Raw genomic sequence first — 20,703 nt, 5'->3', positions numbered from 1 at the left:
CCCTGCTCTCTGGCTCGCCTCCGGCCGGCTCCTCCGGCGCCGCTGACGATTGACCGCCTTGGCCCGCTCCGGTTGGCGCCGCAGGCGGAGCTCTCCCGGCCAAGGCCACGGGCTCCTCCTCCCTCTCCAACAGCAGCGGGTCTTGGATGATCTCCTCCGCCAAGGGCAACGGGGTGTCGGGGGCCACGGCTCGGAGAGGAACGGCGAGCAGCGGAGGCTGGCTGCGCGAGCTTTCCGCCTCCGTCTCTGCGGGAGCCGCCTCCCTCTGGGCCTTGGCTACCGCTTCAGCCTACCCCTTTGCCGCCTGGGCGGCCACCTTCTCCGCCGCCTCGCGCTCCTCCCGCGCTTCGCGGGTGTTCCGTTCTGTGGCCTCCCTAAGATCGGCGCGGGGGTCCACACGGCGGAAGCTCGAAGACCCTCCAGCCGGCCCCACGATGGAGCCGCCCGGGCCCCGCTCAAGAGAAAGCGGCGCCCTGTCCAGCAAGCGAAGAAAAGTTAAGAAGACATTCGAAGAAAAGAGAACAACAACGAGACTGCGGCAAGCAATTAAAGACTTACGCCGAGACCGCCTGGGGCTGTTTCACAGCCTTGCGGAAGCGGGCCGCCTTTGCGGCCGCCTCTCCTCGCTTCGTCGCCGCGGCGGAAGGTTTGGACTTCTTCGGCTGACTGCCGAAGAGGCCTAGAGCGGCCCGACGTTTCTGCGCGCCGCCGGCAGCCGGCGCGACGGACGGGCCCGCGCCCTGTTGGTCGGCCGCCGGCTGGCGATGCGGAGCGACTTCGGCTTCAAAGTCGTCCGGCTAGTCCTCGAAGCTCGCGGTGAACCTTGAGCCTCCGGGCTCGGCACTGTCCCCCACGACGGCGTCTTCCATGGCAGCCGCCCCCAAGTCCGGGTCGTCAACATCATCCACCGTGCGGTCGGGGGCGTACTGGCGTTCGATCCCTGCGGTCCCGACCGGCGGTGCAAGAAGAGGGTTCTGCACAGAGAACCGGCTGGTCATAAGCCGGCCGTCACGAAGCCGGCTGACGACGAAAAAGAAGATAAAGAGAGAAACTTACCACGGGTGGAGGATTTGCGCGAGAATACGGTGCCTTGCCGTATTGCCAGTCCCCGCTGAGCTTGCAGTTGGCGATGTAGTTGACCATGAGCGCCACCTCCGCGTGGGGCATCTCCCATGTGCTCAGCTGGCTTGGGTCGAAGCGGCCGCTCATCTGACACATCATATGGGGCCGGCTCTGGAGAGGAAGGATCCGGCGCTCCACGAAGGCGGCCACCAAGTCGGCCCCGCGCAAGCCTTCTGACTGAATCAGCACCCGAAGCTGGGAGATGGCGGCGTTCCTGGCCGGGGACAACGACCGGGATCGGAAGCTCCACGAGGGCTGCCTTCCAGCCGGCGGGCCGGCTACGTAGGCCGGCAGGTTGATGTAGTCTTCTCGCTCGGCGACGTTCTTCACATAGAAATAAGATCTCTGCCAGACCTTCACCGACTGGATCAGGGGGATGGGCGGGAACGGATTGTTCTCGCTCGCCCTCCTCATGGCGATGAAGGCTCCGCAGGGGGCGGGCACGCCGGCGACCACTGTGCCGAGCTTGCTCTGGAAGAACTCTCCCCAGAGCTCCAGCGTGGGGAGGAGCCCCAAGAAGCCTTCGCAGAGGGAGACGAAGGCCGACAGCAGCATCACCGCATTGGGCGTGAGGTGATGCGGCTGGAGGTTGTAGAAGTCGAGGAAGGAACGCAGAAACCCGCTCGCCGGGAGGCCGAAGCCGCGCAGGCAGTGCGAGCGGAAGACGACCCGCTCGCCCTCCTCCGGCGCCGTCGAGATCTCCCTCTCGGGCGCCAGGCGGACCTGAACGCGGTCGGCGCCGGGCAGGCGCCGGGTCTGGCGAAGGAACTCCACGTGATCCTCATGGAAGTTGGAGCCATCCCAAGAGCTTGACAATGCCATGGGGGCGAGGTGGCGTGGAGACGCGACGGCGCTGAGACAGGAGGCTGCGGCGGCAGCGGGAGGAACAAGACGAGAGTTAGGAGGGACGGAGTGGGAGGGAGCGCGCGAACCTCTGTCGCTCCCCCTCCTCCCCCTACTTATAGGCTCACGTGGCGGAGCCGAGGAGGCGTGGCGTGGGGAAGCGTGGGGGACGATCGTGCCCACTTCCCACGCCCCGCGATTACCGATCCTTAATGGCGAGACGAAACCTGCCTTGAGAAGGCGAGCGGCCCTGTGGGCCACAGGAGATCCGCGCCCGGACCGAGGCTCACGAGTGGCGGACCCGGGCCTACGACGGCGTCCCATCACGCGCGTGCGCTCGCAGGATCCTGCCGCCACGTGGCCGCGAGAGGGCCCGTGGTCAGCATGCAGGCCCCCTCTCCTCCCGCCTACGCGGGGTTATCTGAAGTCGGCGTACGCCCGCGAAGCCGGCTCTTTAGGATAGGAAGCTGACCAAGCTTCTCGTCCCCTTGTTCACCTCGGAGCTCGATCAGCTTCGGGGACTACTGCCGGAGTAAATAGCCATGGGTAGCCTAGCTGGCTTCCCCTGGCACTTCTGCAAAAATTACGAGCCAGCCCGGATCTCAAGAACCCAAGACATGGGGCCGCCTTCCCCTAGCCGGCTGCGATCAAGGCCGGCTTTCGGAAGGCGGTCCGACTTTAGCCCTCACGAGAGGGCCGACTCCAAGAAGCCGGCTGTGAGAAGGCCGACTCCTTCAAGCCGGCTCCTCGTAAAGCAGTCAAGACCGTACCCACAAAGTTTGCACCCACCTAACGGCGGTGCGACGGGGCGTGGCTACAGAAGAGCCTGCCACCCCCGAATCCCGGGGCACGCCTGGCACAGTGCGCCGTACGAGGTAGGCATGACCCGTCCGGCGTAGCATTGTTGCCATGTTGACCCTGGCGTCACCCACGACGGGCCGCCAGCATGGCCCACAGGCGGTGGGCCCCTTAAAGTAGAGAGACGGCCGAAGGCGGCCACGCTTCCAACCAGCCAGCCCAAGACGGAGCCGGCTCCCCGCAGCCGGCTCGCCGCCTCCCTCGAAGAGGACGCCCCATTAAGGAGACAAGACGCGGTAAGGCTACAGCGATCGTCCGACAGGCGGCGGTACTGTAGCCGCGCTTACCACGATGAAGCTCACGTCAGCAAGATGAAGCCACAGTGACCAAGGAGTTGGCAGCCGGCGGGACCCACCAGTCGGCGGGCCCCAACAGCCGGCGCAGAAGCCGGCGAGCGCAGTCACAGACGGCTGGGCCCCGCGCCAAGCCGGACTACCATTGTACCCTCAGGGGGTAGGCCTATATAAACCCCCCGGAGCACCTATGCAAAGGGTTCGACCCCCTGCTAGTTCTAGACACCATACAAGGAGAAGAAGCAGGCTAGCCGTGCCCTTACTTCCTCCTCCCCCCAAAAACAACTCAAGGAGCGTCGTGTAGCTACTCGATTCATCTAGTGAGCATGCGGAGCCCCCGCAGAGCAGTAGTAGGGGTGTTATCTCCTCGGAGAGCCCCAAAGCTGGGTAAGATCCGCCGGCGTGCATGTCGTCGCCTCATCCCGCTTCCAGGCACCGGCCATGTCTTACTGGTTCCCACAAAGATAAGCCACCCGTTGGCATATGTCGCACCCACCACCCGACACCACTTCACTCTGAAATTCTTTGAATTTTTCAAATGTTTCAGGCTTGTGTTTCATCAAGTAGATATACCCATATCTGCTCAAATCATCCGGGAAGGTCAAAAAATAATGATACTTGCCATGAGCCTTAACACTCATCGGACCGCATACATCAATATGTATTATTTCCAATAAGTGAGTTGCTCGATCCATTGTTCCGAAGAACGGAGTCTTAGTCATCTTGCCCATGAGGCATGGTTCGCAAGCATCAAGTGATTCCAAAAATCCATCAGTATGGAGTTTCTTCATGCGCTTTACACCAATATGACCTAAACGGCAGTGCCACAAATAAGTTGCACTATCATTATTAACTTTGCATCTTTTGGCTTCAATATTATGAAAATGTGTATCACCATGATCGAGATCCAACAAACCATTTTGATTGGGTGTATGACCATAGAAGGTTTTATTCATGTAAACAGAACAACATTATTCTCTAACTTACATGAATAACCGTATTGTAATAAACATGATCCAATCATATTCATGCTCAACGCAAACACTAAATAACATATATTTTAGGTTCAACACTAATCCCGAAAGTATAGGGAGTGTGCGATGATGATCATATCAATCTTGGAACCACTTCCAATACACATCGTCACTTCACCCTTAACTAGTCTCTGTTCATTCCGTAACTCTCGTTTCGAGTTACTACTCTTAGCAACTGAACCAGTATCAAATACTGAGGGTTGCTATAAACACTAGTAAAGTACACATAAATAACATGTATATCAAATATAGCTTTGTTCACTTTGCCATCCTTCTTATCCACCAAATACTTGGGGCAGTTCCGCTTCTAGTGACCAGTCCCTTTGCAGTAGAAGCACTTAGTCTCAGGCTTAGGTCCAGACTTGGGCTTCTTCACTTGAGCAGCAACTCGCTTGACGTTCTACTTGAAGTTCCCCTTCTTCCCTTTGCCCTTTACTTTAAACTAATGGTCTTGTCAACCATCAACACTTGATGTTTTTCTTGATTTCTACCTTCGTCGATTTCAGCATCACGAAGAGCTTGGGAATCATTTCCGTTATCCCTTGCATATTATAGTTCATCACGAAGTTCTAGTAACATGGTGATAGTGAGTAGAGAACTCTGCCAATCACTGTCTTATCTGGAAGATTAACTCCCACTTGATTCAAGTGATTGTAGTACCCAGATAATCTGCGCACATGCTCACTGCTTGAGCTATTCTCCTGCATCTTTTAGCTATAGAACTTGTTGGAGACTTCATATCTCTCAACTCCGGTATTTGCTTGAAATATTAACTTCAACTCATGGAACATCTCATATGGTCCATGATGTTCAAAACGTCTTTGAAGTCCCGATTCTAAGCCGTTTAAGAATGGTGCACTAAACTATCAAGTAGTCATCATACCGAGCTTTTGTTAAAACGTTCACAACGTCTGCATCTGCTTCTGCAATAGCTCTGTCACCTAGGGGTGCATCAAGGACATAATTCTTTTGTGCAGCAATGAGGTTAATCCTCAGATCACGGATCCAATCCGCATCATTGCTACTAACATCTTTCAACACAGTAGGAACATATCAAAATAAAACAGGGGAGCTAAACGCGAGCTATTGATCTACAACATAGATATGCTAATACTACCAGGACTAAGTTCATGATAGATTAAAGTTTAATTAACCATATTACTTAAGAACTCCCACTTAGATAGACATCCCTCTAATCCTCTAAGTGATCACATGATCCATATTAGCTAAACCATGTCCGATCATCACGTGAGATGGAGTAGTTTCAACGGTGAACATCACTATGTTGATCATATCTACTATATGATTCACGCTCGACCTTTCGATCTCTGTGTTCCGAGGTCATATCTATTATATGCTAGGCTCGTCGAGTTTAACCTTAGTATTTCACGTGTGCAACTGTTTTGCACTTGTTGTATTTGAACGTAGAGCCTATCACACCCGATCATCATGTGGTGTCTCAGCACGAAGAACTTTCGCAACGGTGCATACTTAGGGAGAACACTTATACTTTGATAATTTAGTGAGGGATCATCTTATAATGCTACCATCAATCAAAGAAAGATAATATGCATAAAAGATAAACATCACATGCAATCAATATAAATGATATGATATGGCCATCATCATCTTGTGCTTGTGATCTCCATCTCCGAAGCACCGTCATGATCACCATCATCACCGGTGTGACACCTTGATCTCCATCGTAGCATCGTTGTCGTCTCGCCAATCTTATGCTTCTACGACTATCGCTACCGCTTAGTGATAAAGTAAAGCATTACAGGGTGATTGCATTGCATACAATAAAGCGACAACCATATGGCTCCTGCTAGTTGTCGATAACTTGGTTACAAAACATGATCATCTCATACAATAAAATTTTAGCATCATGTCTTGACCATATCACATCACAACATGCCCTACAAAAACAAGTTAGACGTCCTCTACATTGTTGTTGCAAATTTTACGTGGCTGCTACGGGCTAAGCAAGAACCGTTCTTACCTACGCATCAAAACCACAATGATAGTTTGTCAAGTTGGTGTTGTTTTAACCTTCGGAAGGACCGGGCGTAGCCACACTCGGTTCAACTAAAGTTGGAGAAACTGACACCCGCCGGCCACCTATGTGCAAAGCATTTCGGTAGAACCAGTCTCGCGTAAGCGTACGCGTAATGTCGGTCCGGCTGCTTCATCCAAAAATACCGCCGAACCAAAGTATGACATGTTGGTAAGCAGTATGACTTATATCGCCCACAACTCACTTGTGTTCTACTCGTGCATATGACATCTACGCATAAAACCTGGCTCGGATGCCACTGTTGGGAAACGTAGTAATTTCAAAAATTTCCAACGCACACGCAAGATCATGGTGATGCATAGCAACGAGAGGGGATAGTGTTGTCCACGTACCCACGTAGACTGAAAGTGGAAGCATTAGCACAACGCAGTTGATGTAGTCGTACGTCTTCACGATTCGAAAGATCAAGTACCGAACGTACGGCATCTCCGAGTTCAACACACGTTCAGCCCGATGATGTCCCTCGAACTCCGATCCAGCTGAGTGTTCAGGGATAGTTTCGTCAGCACGACGGCGTGGTGACAATGATGATGTTCTACCGATGCAGGGCTTCGCCTAAGCACCGCTACAGTATTATCGAGGTGGACTATGGTGGAGGGGGGCACCGCACATGGCTAAAAGATCAAACGATCAATTGTTGTGTCTCTGGGGTGCCCCCATATATAAAGGAGCAAGGGGGGGTGCGGACGGCCTAGAGAGGGGCGCGCCAGGAGGAGTCCTACTCCTACCGGGAGTAGGACCCCTTTTCCTTGTTGGACTAGGAGAGAGAGGGGAAAGAGGTGGAGGAGAAGAAGGAAGGGGGGTGCCGCCCCCCTCTCCTTGTCCTATTCGGACTAGGGGGAGGGGGCGTGGCCCATGCCCTGGCCGCCTCTCCTCTCTTTCCACCAAGGCCCACTAAGGCCCATTATGTCCCCGGGGGGTTCCGGTAACCTCCCGGTACTCCGGTAAAATCCTGATTTCACCCGGAACACTTCCGATATCCAAACATAGACTTCCAATATATCAATCTTCATGTCTCGGCCATTTCGAGACTCCTCATCATGTCCGTGATCACATCCCGGGCTCCGAACAACTTTCAGTACATCAAAACATATAAACTCATAATATAACTGTCATCGAAACGTTAAGCGTGCGGACCCTACGGGTTTGAGAACTATGTATACATGACCGAGACACATCTCCTGTCAATAACCAATAGCGGAACCTGGATGTTCATATTGGATCCCACATATTCTACGAAGATCTTTATTGGTCAGACCGCATAACAACATACGTTGTTCCCTTTGTCATCGGTATGTTACTTGCCCGAGATTCGATCGTCGGTATCTCAATACCTAGTTCAATCTCGTTACCGGCAAGTCTCTTAACCTGTTCCGTAATACATCATCCCACAACTAACTCATTAGTTGCAATGCTTGCAAGGCTTAAATGCTGTGCATTACCGAGAGGGCCCATAGATACCTCTCCGACAATCGGAGTGACAAATCCTAATCTTGAAATACGCCAACCCAACAAGTACCTTCAGAGACACCTGTAGAGCACCTTTATAATCACCCATTTACGTTGTGACGTTTGGTAGCACACAAAGTGTTCCTCCGGTAAACGGGAGTTGCATAATCTCATATTCATAGGAACATGTATAAGTCATGAAGAAAGCAATAGCAACATACGAAACGATCAAGTGCTAAGCTAACGGAATGGGTCAAGTCAATCACATCATTCTCCTAATGATGTGATCCTGTTAATCAAATGACAACTCATGTCTATGGCTAGGAAACATAACCATCTTTGATTAATGAGCTAGTCAAGTAGAGGCATACTAGTGACACTCTGTTTGTCTATGTATTCACACATGTATCCTGTTTCCGGTTAATACAATTCTAGCATGAATAATAAACATTTATCATGAAATAAGGAAATAAATAATAACTTTATTATTGCCTCTAGGGCATATTTCCTTCACGCCCTACCCCCTTGGGCGCGCCCCCTACCTCGTGGGCCCCCTGGTGGCCCTCCGATGGCCATCGGGTATACAGGTGGCACGAGGGAAACTCCGCCACCGTCTTTCGATGGCCGTCTTTTGATGGGAAAAAAATAACAAGCCATCTTCGTGGACGAAACTCCGCCGCCACAAGGCGGAACCTTGGCGGAACCAATCTAGGGCTCTGGCGGAGCTGTTCTGCCGGGGAAACTTCCCTCCCAGAGGGGGAAATCATCGCCATCGTCATCACCAACGCTCCTCTCATCGGGAGAGGGCAATCTCCATCAACATCTTCATCCGCACCATCTCCTCTCAAAACCCTAGTTCATCTCTTGTATCCAATTCTTGTCTCCAAGTCCGGGATTGGTGCTAGTAGGTTGCTAGTAGTGTTAATTACTCCTTGTAGTTGATGCTAGTTGATTTAATTGGTGGAAGATCATATGTTCAGATCCTATATGCACATTAATACCCCTCTGATTATGAACATGTTTATGCTTTGTGAGTAGTTACTTTTGTTCCTAAGGACATGGGAGAAGTCTTGCTATTAGTAGTCATGTGAATTTGGTATTCGTTCGATATTTTGATGAGATGTATGGTGTCTCTCCTCTAGTGGTGTTATGTGAACGTCGACTACATGACACTTAACCATTATTTGGGCCTAGAGGAAGGCATTGGGAAGTAATAAGTAGATGATGGGTTGCTAGAGTGACAGAAGATTAAACCCTAGTTTATGCGTTGCTTCGTAAGGGGCTGATTTGGATCCATATGTTCCATGCGATGGTTAGGTTTACCTAATACTTTTGTTGTAGTTGAGGATGCTTGCAATAGAGGTTAATCATATGTGGGATGCTTGTCCAAGTAAGGGTAGTACTGTCACGCCCTCGATGCGGCTATAGCTCCCACGTGTCGAGGCACGACTTAGAGACATAACCGCATTGAAAGCAATGTCGCAAGTTAGGCAATCATCACAACATCCCATGTAACATATAGAATGGAAGGGGAAAACATAGTTGGCTTACACTCGCCACATCACATCAGAGTACATAAATAACATACATCATCCAAACACTCATGGCCCGACTACGGCGCCAAAATAGAAAATAACCCAACGTGCGACACGGTCCCGATCAAACCCCAACTAGGCACCACTACTGATCGTCAGGAAAAGACACGTAGTATCGCTGAGAGTCTTCGTCAAACTCCCACTTGAGCTCGTACTCGTCACCTGGAGCGGAATCACCTGGACCTGCATCTGGTGTAATAGTAATCTATGAGCCACAGGGACTCAACAATCTCGCACCCTCGCGATCAAGACTATTTAAGCTTATAGGAATGGCAAGGCAATATATATGTGGAGCTGCAGCAAGCGACTAGCATATGTGGTGGCTAAATTTTACGCAAAAGAGAGAGCGAGAAGAGGAGGCAAAGCGCGAGCGAGAATCTAGAGGAACAAGCTGCGCAAACATTACTCCAACACCGTGTCCACTTCCCGGACTCCGCCGAGAAGAGGCCATCACGGCTACACACTCAGTTGATTCATTTTAATTAAATTAAGATTTAAGTTATCTACAACCGGACATTAATAAATTCCCATCTGCCCATAACCGCGGGCACAGCTTTCGAAAGTTCAATCCCTACAGGGGAGTCCCAACTTAGCCCATGACAAGCTCTCACGGTCAACGAAGGAATAGACCTCCTCCCAAGACGTTCCGATCAGACTCGGTATCTCGGTAACTCAAGACACTTCGACAGGTTAAAACAAGACCAGCAACACCGCCCAAATGCACCGACAAATTCCGATAGGAGCTGCACATATCTCTTTCTCAGGGCACACTCAGATGAGCAAGACGTCGGGTAGGCCAGCCCAGAGTTGCCCCTGGTAGCCCCGGACATCGCTCGGTGGGACCAACACTCAGAGGAGCACTGGCCCGAGGGGGTTAAAATAAGATGACCCTTGAGTCTGCAGAACCCAAGGGAAAGAAAAGGGGCTAGGTGGCGAATGGTAAAACCAATGTTGGGCATTGCTGGAAAAGCTTTAATCAAGGTGAAATATCAAGGGGTTCCCATTATAACCCAACCGCGTAAGGAACGCAAAATCCGGGATCATAACACCGATATGACAGAAACTAGGGCGGCAAGAGTGGAACAAAACACTAGGCGAGAGGCCGAGCCTTCCACCCTTTACCAAGTATATAGATGCATTAAGATAACATACAATATAATGATATCCCAACAAGTAAATAAAAGGTGTTCCAACAAGGAACGACCTCCAATCTTCACCTGCAACTAGCAACGCTATAAGAGGGGCTGAGCAAAGCGGTAACATAGCCAATCAACGGTTTGCTAGGACAAGGTGGGTTAGAGGTTTGACATGACAATTGGGAGGCTGACAAGCAGATGGTAGGCATCGTAGCATTGGCATAGCAAAATAGCGAGCAAACTAGCATAGCAAAGATAGTAGTGATTTCGAGGGTATGATCATCTTGCCTGCACAGTTGTCAGAGTTGACTGGATCCTCACAAGCAAACTCAACGGGCTCCTCGGTAGCGAACTCGTCTCCCGGCTCCACCCAAACAAGACAAACAAGCAACAAGGACACAATCAACCACGTGCAAGGATCAAGCGATATGATGCAATGATGATATGCTATGCGGGATGCGATGCGGGATGCAAAATGCAAGATATGACAGGAAATGCATGAACCTGGCCTCAACATGGAATTCCAAGGGTGCCACTGGAAAGATGAGATGAAATCGCTTGAAAACGATATAAAGAACGCCGGAATCGGAGTTACGGTTTGGAAATGGCAAGCGATTTAAGAATGACACCCGTCTGCGATTTACAGCAAGTAGGCATCTAAATGCAATGAAATGAACATGCTACAACATCCAAACATGACAACAAAATACATGGTAGGGATGCACACAAGATGCTTAACAAAAGTCTAGCACTGAGCCACGGTCAATATCCATTATGAGGTTCAAACAAGCATGTCAAAAACGCAAATGCAAAACAGATTTCAGACTTAGTGAAATTAACACTTGTCTGAAATTTCAGATCATGAAGCCCTCTTCGGAGCAACAAAACAACATGATACATGACCTGATCATGACAAAGAATGACATGGCATGGAGCTACTCATCAAGCTTAATAAAAGTCCCTTAGTGACCTTGAGCCAAGAGGGATCAAAAAATATACTAACAAGCACACGAACATCGCAAAAACATAATCAGTTTTCAGACTTAGTGAAAACTAGGACATGCTGAAACATAACTCACGAAGGCATGTTTACGAGCTCGATGCACTCACCACGGTGCAAGTCATGGCAAGACAAGCATACATCCATCAAGAAGGCACAAAATACAAGCTAGACATGGCAAGAACAATGGCATAGCGTGCACGGATCTTTTATAATAACATCGGCAAAATCGCAAACAAGTTGACGATCTGCCCAGATTCACAACGAAGCAAAAGTAGAGCTCTATTGACTCAAGCTAGGCTGCTCCATAATTGCAAACAAAGGCATGGATGGATAGAGCACTACAAGATTAACAAAACTCCTTTACTGATCATCCTCAAAAGAGGTACGGATCACTAGGAAACAACAAGAACATATGGCATCATGAACTAAATAATCCCAAACTTAGTGAAAACTACTAAGTCCCTGAAAACAGATTTACCGGGTGCCACACTTTGCAAGCTTGCACAAGTCACCACACACATCCTAAAAATGCATGGGTTGCGCCTCTGGAAAGAAGACAAAATTCTTAACAAAACATATGAAGGACTCACAGGCATAGCATGCACACAATAATCATGGCAAAAATGACAAAAGTCTAAGATGAACTAGCAGATCTGACAATTAACTCACGAAGCCTCCTTCTAACAGCATTTCGGGCATCAAGATGAACTCAAATAAAAATGATGCAATGGAATGAAATGATGTACTCGTCGAGACGAACATTTTGATATGCTAAATGTCCAAATCGGAGCTACGGATGCGGAGATATCACTGGTCAAAGTATGCATAAAAATTCAGGAGGAGAGGGGAAAAGTCAACCCTATGTTTTTTCAGATCTGGGATCCGGATCGGGTTACTGTAGCAGGTACTGTTCACGCGCGCGGAAGCCGAGGTTGAATGTCGGAACTTCGCCGGAATCGGAGCGGGGGGAGGCCGGAGCTCGGGGAGGCCGGTCGCCGGCGAGGTCTTGCAGCGGCCGGGGCGACGAGGCCGCGGCGGCGAGGCGGCGGTCGGGGCGGCCGGTGCGGCGAGGACCCGGTCGCCTTCGGCGACGAGGCGGTGAGGCGGCGCCGGCGCAATGGAGGCGGAACGGCGGCCGGCGACGAGGGAGACCGGGCGGCGCGGCGAGGTAGGCGACTCGGGCGGCGGCGCACGAGGACCCGGGCCGCGGTGGCTCTCCTCGGGCCCGGCGGGCCGCAGGCGGCGGTGGGTGGTGGGAGGCCACGTGTCAGGCGCTGGTTGGCGCGGCGGCTTCGTCCGGCGCGGACGGACAATGTCCGGCGCGGGCGGGCGATTTCTAGGGTTAGAGGAAGGGGAGATCCGCGAATTTTAGGGGGGTGTATATATAGGCATAGAGGGAGCTAGGAGAGTCCAAATGAGGTGCGGTTTTCGGCCACGCGATCGTGATCGAACGCTCTAGGACATGGAGCAGTGTTTGGTGGGTTTTGGGCCAAATTGGAGGGGTGTTGGGCTGCAACACACACGAGGCCTTTTTGGTCCCTCGGTTAACCGTTGGAGTATCAAACGAAGTCCAAATGATACGAAACTTGACAGGCGGTCTACCGGTAGTAAACCAAGGCCGCTTGGCAAGTCTCGGTCCAATCCGGAAATGTTTAATCCCCACACACGAAAGAAATCTAGGAATGACCACCGGAGGAGAACGAAGCGCCGGAATGCAAAACGGACAACGGGGAAAATGCTCGAATGCATGAGATGAACACGTATGCAAATGCAATGCACATGATGACATGATATGAGATGCAATGCAAAGACAACAACACACGGAGACAAAGACCCGAACCCGAGAAATAAATATAACCTAGCGCCGGAAACGGCAAGAGTTGGAGTACAAATAGGGAAAGTTACATCCGGGGTGTTACAAGTACCCAAGCACCGGTCCATCCACATACCAAATTATCAAAGTACCGAACGCGAATCATATGAGCGTGATGAAAACTAGCTTGACGATATTCCCATGTGTCCTCGGGAGCGCTTTTCTCTATATAAGAGTTTGTCCAGGATTGTCCTTTGCTACAAAAAGGATTGGGCCACCTTTCTGCACTTTATTTACTTTTGTCACTTGTTGCTCGTTACAAATTATCCTATCACAAAACTATCTATTACCACTTATTTCAGTACTTGCAGAGAATACCTTGCTGGAAACCGCTTATCATTTCCTTCTGCTCCTCGTTGGGTTCGACACTCTTACTTATCGAAAGGACTACGATAGATCCCCTATACTTGTGGGTCATCAAGACTCTTTTCTAGCGTCGTTGCCGGGGAGTGAAGCGCCTTTGGTAGGTGGAATTTGGTAAGGAAAATTTTGTCACATCCCTAGTTCTGGTATGACCTAGGCTAGCCCTTCATGCTTGCATCATGTTTAAATTCCATTTAAATTTGAAATGGGGATTGTGAAACCCTCAGAAATCATTTCTGGAAATGACCCAGATAAAAATTTCTCCAAAAAGGTCCAAGAAAATGTTCATGTTGCTCTCTGGAAATATTGGACAGAGATAAAAATCAAACCAATATTATTAGGAGCTCATAGATATTTATTTTGGGCATTTGGATTTAATGAATAATTATTTGCTTTGGATATATATTTGTTATATATATAATATATGTCCAAAAATTATGTTAGTTGTTGAGGAGCTCTGGAATAATACCACTAGCTCCTGCAAAAATTGGCATAAGTAAATTAATTGATTTAGTATTTTTATTAAATCAAAACAAATGTCAGAAAAATAGAGAAGAAAAACGAAAAAGGAATAAAACCCTTACCGGGCCTTACCTGGCAACCCAGCCGGCCCAGTGGTGCGGCCCACTGGCCCAACCGCCAACCCTCGTCCTCCTGGCGACGACAGAAGGACAGGGGCACGCGCCGGCGCGTGCGGCCACGCAGCCGGCCGTGGCCACGTTCCCCGCCACCTCCTGCTTCTCCCTCTCGACGCCTGGATCGCCCGCGCGTCGCCACGCACCCCCCAAGCCTCTCTCCCCCTCTCCCGTGCCATTCTCTCCTCCCCCTCGCTTCCTCTCTCGCGGCCGAAATCGCCGTCGCCGCCGTCCATAGCCACCGTGGCCTCGGCCACTGCCGCACCTCCCCGACACGCTTCCCAGCTCCACCGAGCCCCCTAGCCTCTCCTCACTCTCTCCCGAGCTCTCTCCTCTCCTCTGCTCGTCTTCTCTCCCGCGCCCGAACGCCACCGCATCACGTCGTCGTGAGCCACCGCGACCATCGCCACCGCCTCGTCCCTTGATGCTGTCCAGGAGCACCGCCGCCCTTGACTACGCCTCCTTGTCAAGCTGGACAACGCCAGGAGCACTGCAGCATCGCCACCGCCATCATCCCCTTCGTCGGAGCCGCGGATCTCGTCGCCCACTGGTCCTCCCCGAGCTCACCGACGACGCCTTCAAGTTCCCTGTGAGCCCCGCCGTCGTTCCCCCCTACTCCCCTGCCCTTCCGCGCCCTCTAGCCCCTCTGTCACACGCCACCGAACTCCGGCCGCCGCCCCGAGCTTCGCTCCGGCGAGCTCCGGCCGTTCCCGCCTCCCCCACTTGCTCCAGATGACGCGGGCGAGCGCTGGCTCCTCGCTAGTGGTCTCCGCCGTCCAAATGGTCGCCGGAGGGCGAAATCCGAGGCCCTCCGCCGCGTCTGGCTCGCCGGCATCAAGCCGCCAGTGGTGTTTGACCCCTTTGACCTCGCGGGCCCGTCAGGTGGGCCCCATGGGTCAGGTGATTAGCTTAAGGCTAATCACCATTTAACTAAACCTGATACTGACATGTGGGCCCGAGGCCACTAACTAAACTAGATTAGTTAGTTTAGACACTGAAATATGGGTCCTACTGGTCAGGTTTGACCTGGACCGACCCGTTGACTCGCTGACGTCACGCTGATGTCAGGTTGACGCAGTTATTCATTTTCTGGATTTAAAATTAATCAGGAAATTCCAGAAAATGTTCAAAACTTGTAAAAATCATAGAAAATAATCTATAACTCAGAATGAAATAATTTATATATGAAAAATTATCAGAAAAATTCAAGGAATCTGTTTATGGCGCTCATGCATGTTTGAACAATGTTTGTCCTCTGTTTTGGACAAAACAAATAAATGGCATATATAAGAGCTTAATTTGGAGTTGCATTTGAACCCTTGGTTCAAATGGACTTCATTCAATTTGAATACTAGTTGCATTAGCTCAAACAGCATCACATCTTCATGCCATGTTCATGCATCATATTGTTGCATATGCTTGTGTATTGATTGTTGGCACCGTTCCTTCTCGATAGGTCCTGCTCCGGAAGTGTTCGAGAGTACCTATCAGTGAAGCAGTGCCCCCCTGTTGATCTACCAGGCAAGCAAACCCCCTTGTTCATTCCGATACAATCCTACTCTCTCGCTCCTGCTCTCATTTATTGCATTAGGACAACAACGATTCAACTACTACTTTATGCTGCGGTAGTTGAACCCATTCCTCTGCATGACCTGTCATTTCCACAGTAAATAGTTAAAACCCACTAGCATGTGTAGGAGTTGATTGAGCCATGTTGTGTTCTTTCCATGCCATGCCTGCTATTGCTTAGAGTTGTGTCAGGTCTGATTCATTGGGAATGAATTGGAGTGGTACGATATGTTCTGATGTTGAGAGTTAAGCGTGTGAACATGATTTGGTAAAGGTAGCGGTGAGAGGCCATGTAGGAGTACATGGTGGGTTGTCTCACTGGAACCGTCCTTAAGCACTAAGTTCTGTGTATGTTGTCAAATGACTAGTTACTACCACACATTGGGTTCCGGTAACTCGACCCCTCTCGACTTATTAACCGACTTGGTCTCTGTCCAGGAGTTGCAAATAGTTTCTGGTGTTTGTAGGTAGTGTTAGTAGTCTACCAAGTGGCACCCGTCTAGGTGGGCTTGGGACCGACTAGGCACAAGTGGCACGGTGTACCAAGCGTAGATCCATCCGGCGAGGTGGGCTTGGGAACCCTGCACACATCATTTGGGGCCGTGAGCGACACCCCGGCCGGATCTCCTTGCGGATGGAACCCGAATAGGCGATAAACCTGGACTAGAGTCTTGTGTGGTTAGTCAGGTCGTGGCGGACACCCTCGCCAGGCTTCCGCTTGAAGGTTGCCGAGATACATGATGTGTATATGGTGATAAGTGGTGAGAGCGTGTGTGAAGAAGTACACCCGTGCAGGGTTATCATGATCTATTCGAATAGCCGTGTCCTCGGTTATGGACTTCTTGGATGCTTACGTGGTACATAGACAACTTAAAGTGGACACTCTAAAATGCTCAAGACAAGTGTGAGTGCTATGGATGGCCTTCTCGTCAGGAGACGAGGATGGATCCATAGTAGTGTTTTGATGTGGTGATTAGTGGACTCGTGTGCGCTGCCTCATCTCAAAGAAGTTTCTCGTTGTTGTAGAATATGATAGCCACTGAGTCAAAGCTGGCTTGCTGCAACTAAACCCCACATTATCTTCTTGATACAAATGCATGTATGATAGGATCTAATGTAAGTCTTGCTGAGTACCTTTGTACTCACGTTTGCTTTATTTATGTTTTGCAGATGAGACATCTGTCTCACTAGTAGTACCACTTGGACTTCGACGAGTAGCTTGTACCCCAGCTACGATCTTGATCGGACGTTGTAGATAGTCAGGCTCACAGCCTTTTCTTTTTTAGTTGTCTGTACTCAGACATGTAATGCTTCCGCTTGTTGCTTGTATGCTCTGAATGATGGGTCATGTGACCCCTGTTTGTATTTATGCTATGTGGCTCTTCTGAGCCTTTATCTATATGAGATTGCATTATGTTGTGATGCCATGTTGTACATCAGATACTTGCATGTTATGCGTACGTGTGACGTGTATTGCTATGTGTGGGATCCGACAATCTAGTTGTTTGTCCTTGGCAGCCTCTCTTATGGGGAAATGTAGTCTAGTGCTTCCTTTAGCCATAGTAGTCCGCTACAGCCCGGTTCACGGGAGTCCTGCTAGCCCAGCACTACTGCTCAGAACACTTGACTGGCCGGCATGTGTTCCACTTTGTTCCTATGTCTGTCCCTTCGGGGAAATGTCACGCGATGACTTCTGGAGTCCTGTTAGCCCAGTGCTACAGCCCGGATTCATATGCTGTTGACCGACATGCTCGATGTGATTCATGTATGCCTGTCCCCATAGGTTAGCACCGCTTTGGGTTCATGACTAGCTATGTCGTCCCGGGTTCTCTGTCATATGGATGCTAGCGATACTATCATATACGTGAGCCAAAAGGCGCAAACGGTCCCGGGCCATGGTAAGGCGACACCCGTGGGAATACCGTGCGTGAGGCCACAAAGTGATATGATGTGTTACAGGCTAGATCGGTGTGACTTAGAATCGGGGTCCCGACAAAATTTATATAGTGTGCTGAAATTTACTGTCACTTGTTAGTATGGAAAGTAATCCTCTGAGGGGCTTGTTCGGGGTATCTTCACCCCGACCAGTAGAGAAAAGAGTTGCTCCTCAACCTACTGAACCTAGTGAAAATGAAAATGAAAATGTCTACTTTGAAATTCCTTCGGGTATGATAGAAAAACTGCTAGCTAATCCTTTTTTAGGAGATGGAACAAGACATCCTGATGAGCATCTAATATATGTGGATGAAGTTTGTGGATTATTTAAGCTTGCAGGTGTACCTGGAGATGTTGTTAAGAAGAAGGTCTTCCCTTTATCTTTGAAGGGAGATGCATCGACATGGTATAGGCTATGTGATGATATGGGGTCTTGGAATTACAAAAGATTGAAATTGGAATTTCATCAAAAGTTTTATCCTATGCATCTTGTTCATCATGATCACAATTACATATATAATTTTTGGCCTCATGAAGGAGAAAGCATCGCTCAAGCTTGGGGGAGGCTTAAATCAATGTTATATTCATGCCCCAATCATGAGCTCTCAAGAGAAATGATTATTCAAAATTTTTATGCTCGGCTTTCTGATAAAAATCGCACCATCACTACAAAAAAACACATACATGACATTTTGGGCCGAATGAAATTTTTTTCTATCATACATATGACACTTCTATGACGATAATTGTGACAAAACCCGGAATCATCATAGATGTGGTGGGCTCCTACTTCTATGACAAAAAATCATGACAGAAAATGGGCTTTTCGTCTTGGGCGGGCCGGAGATGCAGCTGCATGACATTCTTTGGGCCGTCCATGACGGGAAAAACCGTGGTAGAAGCGAGGGCGAGGAAAATTTCAGGTAGTTCCCGGTTACGGTGGGAGGTAGGGGGCCGAGCAATGCGCATTTCTCTCGTACACGTACGCGCGTGTGTGCGAGGCGTTGGCTCTAACGGAACCCGAGCGAGGTGTTGGGCTCTAACTGAACCCGAGCGATTGCACTGCAGGCTACGCGTTACTGAACCCGAGCGATCGATCAATGGCTGTTAACTGAACCCGATCGAGCGATTCCTTCGCTACTGCTGCTAACTGAAGCCGATCGATTAGATGAATAGTGAGTGTTGCAGGGGGGTGGATGAACAGTGAGCGGTGGCGTTGCCTCTGGATGAACAGGACTCCGTGGTGTGGAGGGCTGGATGAACAGTAGATGGTGGAGGGGTGCCCATGGAGGGGTGGTCGAACAGGACCCCGTGGTGTGGAGGGCTGGATGAACAGTAGACGGTGGAGGGGTGGTTGAACAGTAGCCGGTGGAGTAGCGCACGGTGGAGGCTGGATGAACAGGAGCCCATGGAGGCTGGAGGAGGTCGACGGTTGTCGTGGAATTGTCACGGCAGATATCCTTAGTGTCAGGACTTAGTCGCGAGGCCAACGCATCTATGTGGTAGCTTGATAGGGGTTGAGCGGGACGAGAGATGCGATGTTTTACCCAGGTTCGGCCCCTCACGGTGGAGGTAAAAGCCTACATCCTGCTTCATTGATATTGATGATGATGACCACGGTTACAAGAGTGCTCTATCTCGAGAGCTATTATCTAAACCTAACTTGTCCAACTTGTGGAACTTGTCAATCTTGTCCCTTTTGGGGAGCCCTGCCCCTCGTTATATATGTTGGAGGGGTTGGTTACATGTAGAGTCCTATTAGGATTAGGACTAGTCTATCTCTAATACAAACCGGATACAAGTCCAGGTCTTAACTCCGTGTAAGATAAATGTTCCTCATGCCTTTCCTCTTAAACCGGCCCGCCATTAACATAAACTGGCCTGCTGGGCCTTGGGCCTTGTCATCCATCTGGAACACGCGTCGGGTCACCAATGAGCCTTCAGGCTCATGAATCGTCATACCAGTGAACCGCCAGACACGTAAGTCGCCAATCCTTTGGCGGTTTACCAATGAAACACCTAGTCCGGCCGGGTTATACTTCCGGCCGGTTTACGCCGCGGGGTATATCCCCGACAACGGTAGCCCATGGAGGCTGGAGGAGGTTGATGGTGGAGATGAACAGTATCCCGTGGAGTCCCGTTTTGCGGTACGCTACACCCCTCCCGATGGACAGGACCCCCGTTTCGACCATAGGAGGTCTGTTTCGTCCATTTTGCGGTACGCCACACCCCTCCCGATCAATAGGACCCCTGTTTCGACCGTAGGAGGTCCGTTTCCTCCGTTTTGCGGTACGCCACACCCCTCCCTGTCAATAGGGCCCCCGTTTCGACTGTATGAGGTCCGTTTCCTCCGTTCTACGGTACGCCAGGCCTCATTTCCATCGCCTGTTCCGTCCAAGCCCTCCCAATGAACACTACCACACATTCCGTTCCGACCCAGCCGGTTGGCTCCCACGCATTCCGTTGCCTCCCGATGAACACGACGGATTCCGTTGCCTCCCGTTGAATACGACGCATTCCGTTGCCTCCCCATGAACACGACGCATTCCGTTGCCTCCCCATGAATATGACGCATTCCGTTGCCTCCCCATGAACATGACGACGACGTTGTTTCTCTATTTCGACCCAGCCATCTACACGAGCCCTGGCGGTACGTATGCACGAGTAGGCGTTTGAGACCCTGCCCGTATGTACACGTACGTGGCCGTATTTTATTTCTTCCACCCTGGCCGCTATACGTACGTGTACATGCTACGTGCGCGCCTCTACTACGACATGTGCGCACCACTACATCGACCAGTATGTACGTACACATTCGCGACCAGAATGATAACGCTACGTACGCTTCGACCAGGTGGGTCCCGACTGTCAGGCACTTCCTTGCCTGCGAAGATGTAGCTGGTGGGTCTAGCAGGCGG

Source organism: Triticum dicoccoides, chromosome 5A (genome assembly GCF_002162155.2).
Source record: "Triticum dicoccoides isolate Atlit2015 ecotype Zavitan chromosome 5A, WEW_v2.0, whole genome shotgun sequence".
NCBI classification, from domain to species: domain Eukaryota; kingdom Viridiplantae; phylum Streptophyta; class Magnoliopsida; order Poales; family Poaceae; genus Triticum; species Triticum dicoccoides.
Note: the sequence above shows the minus strand (reverse complement) of the source record.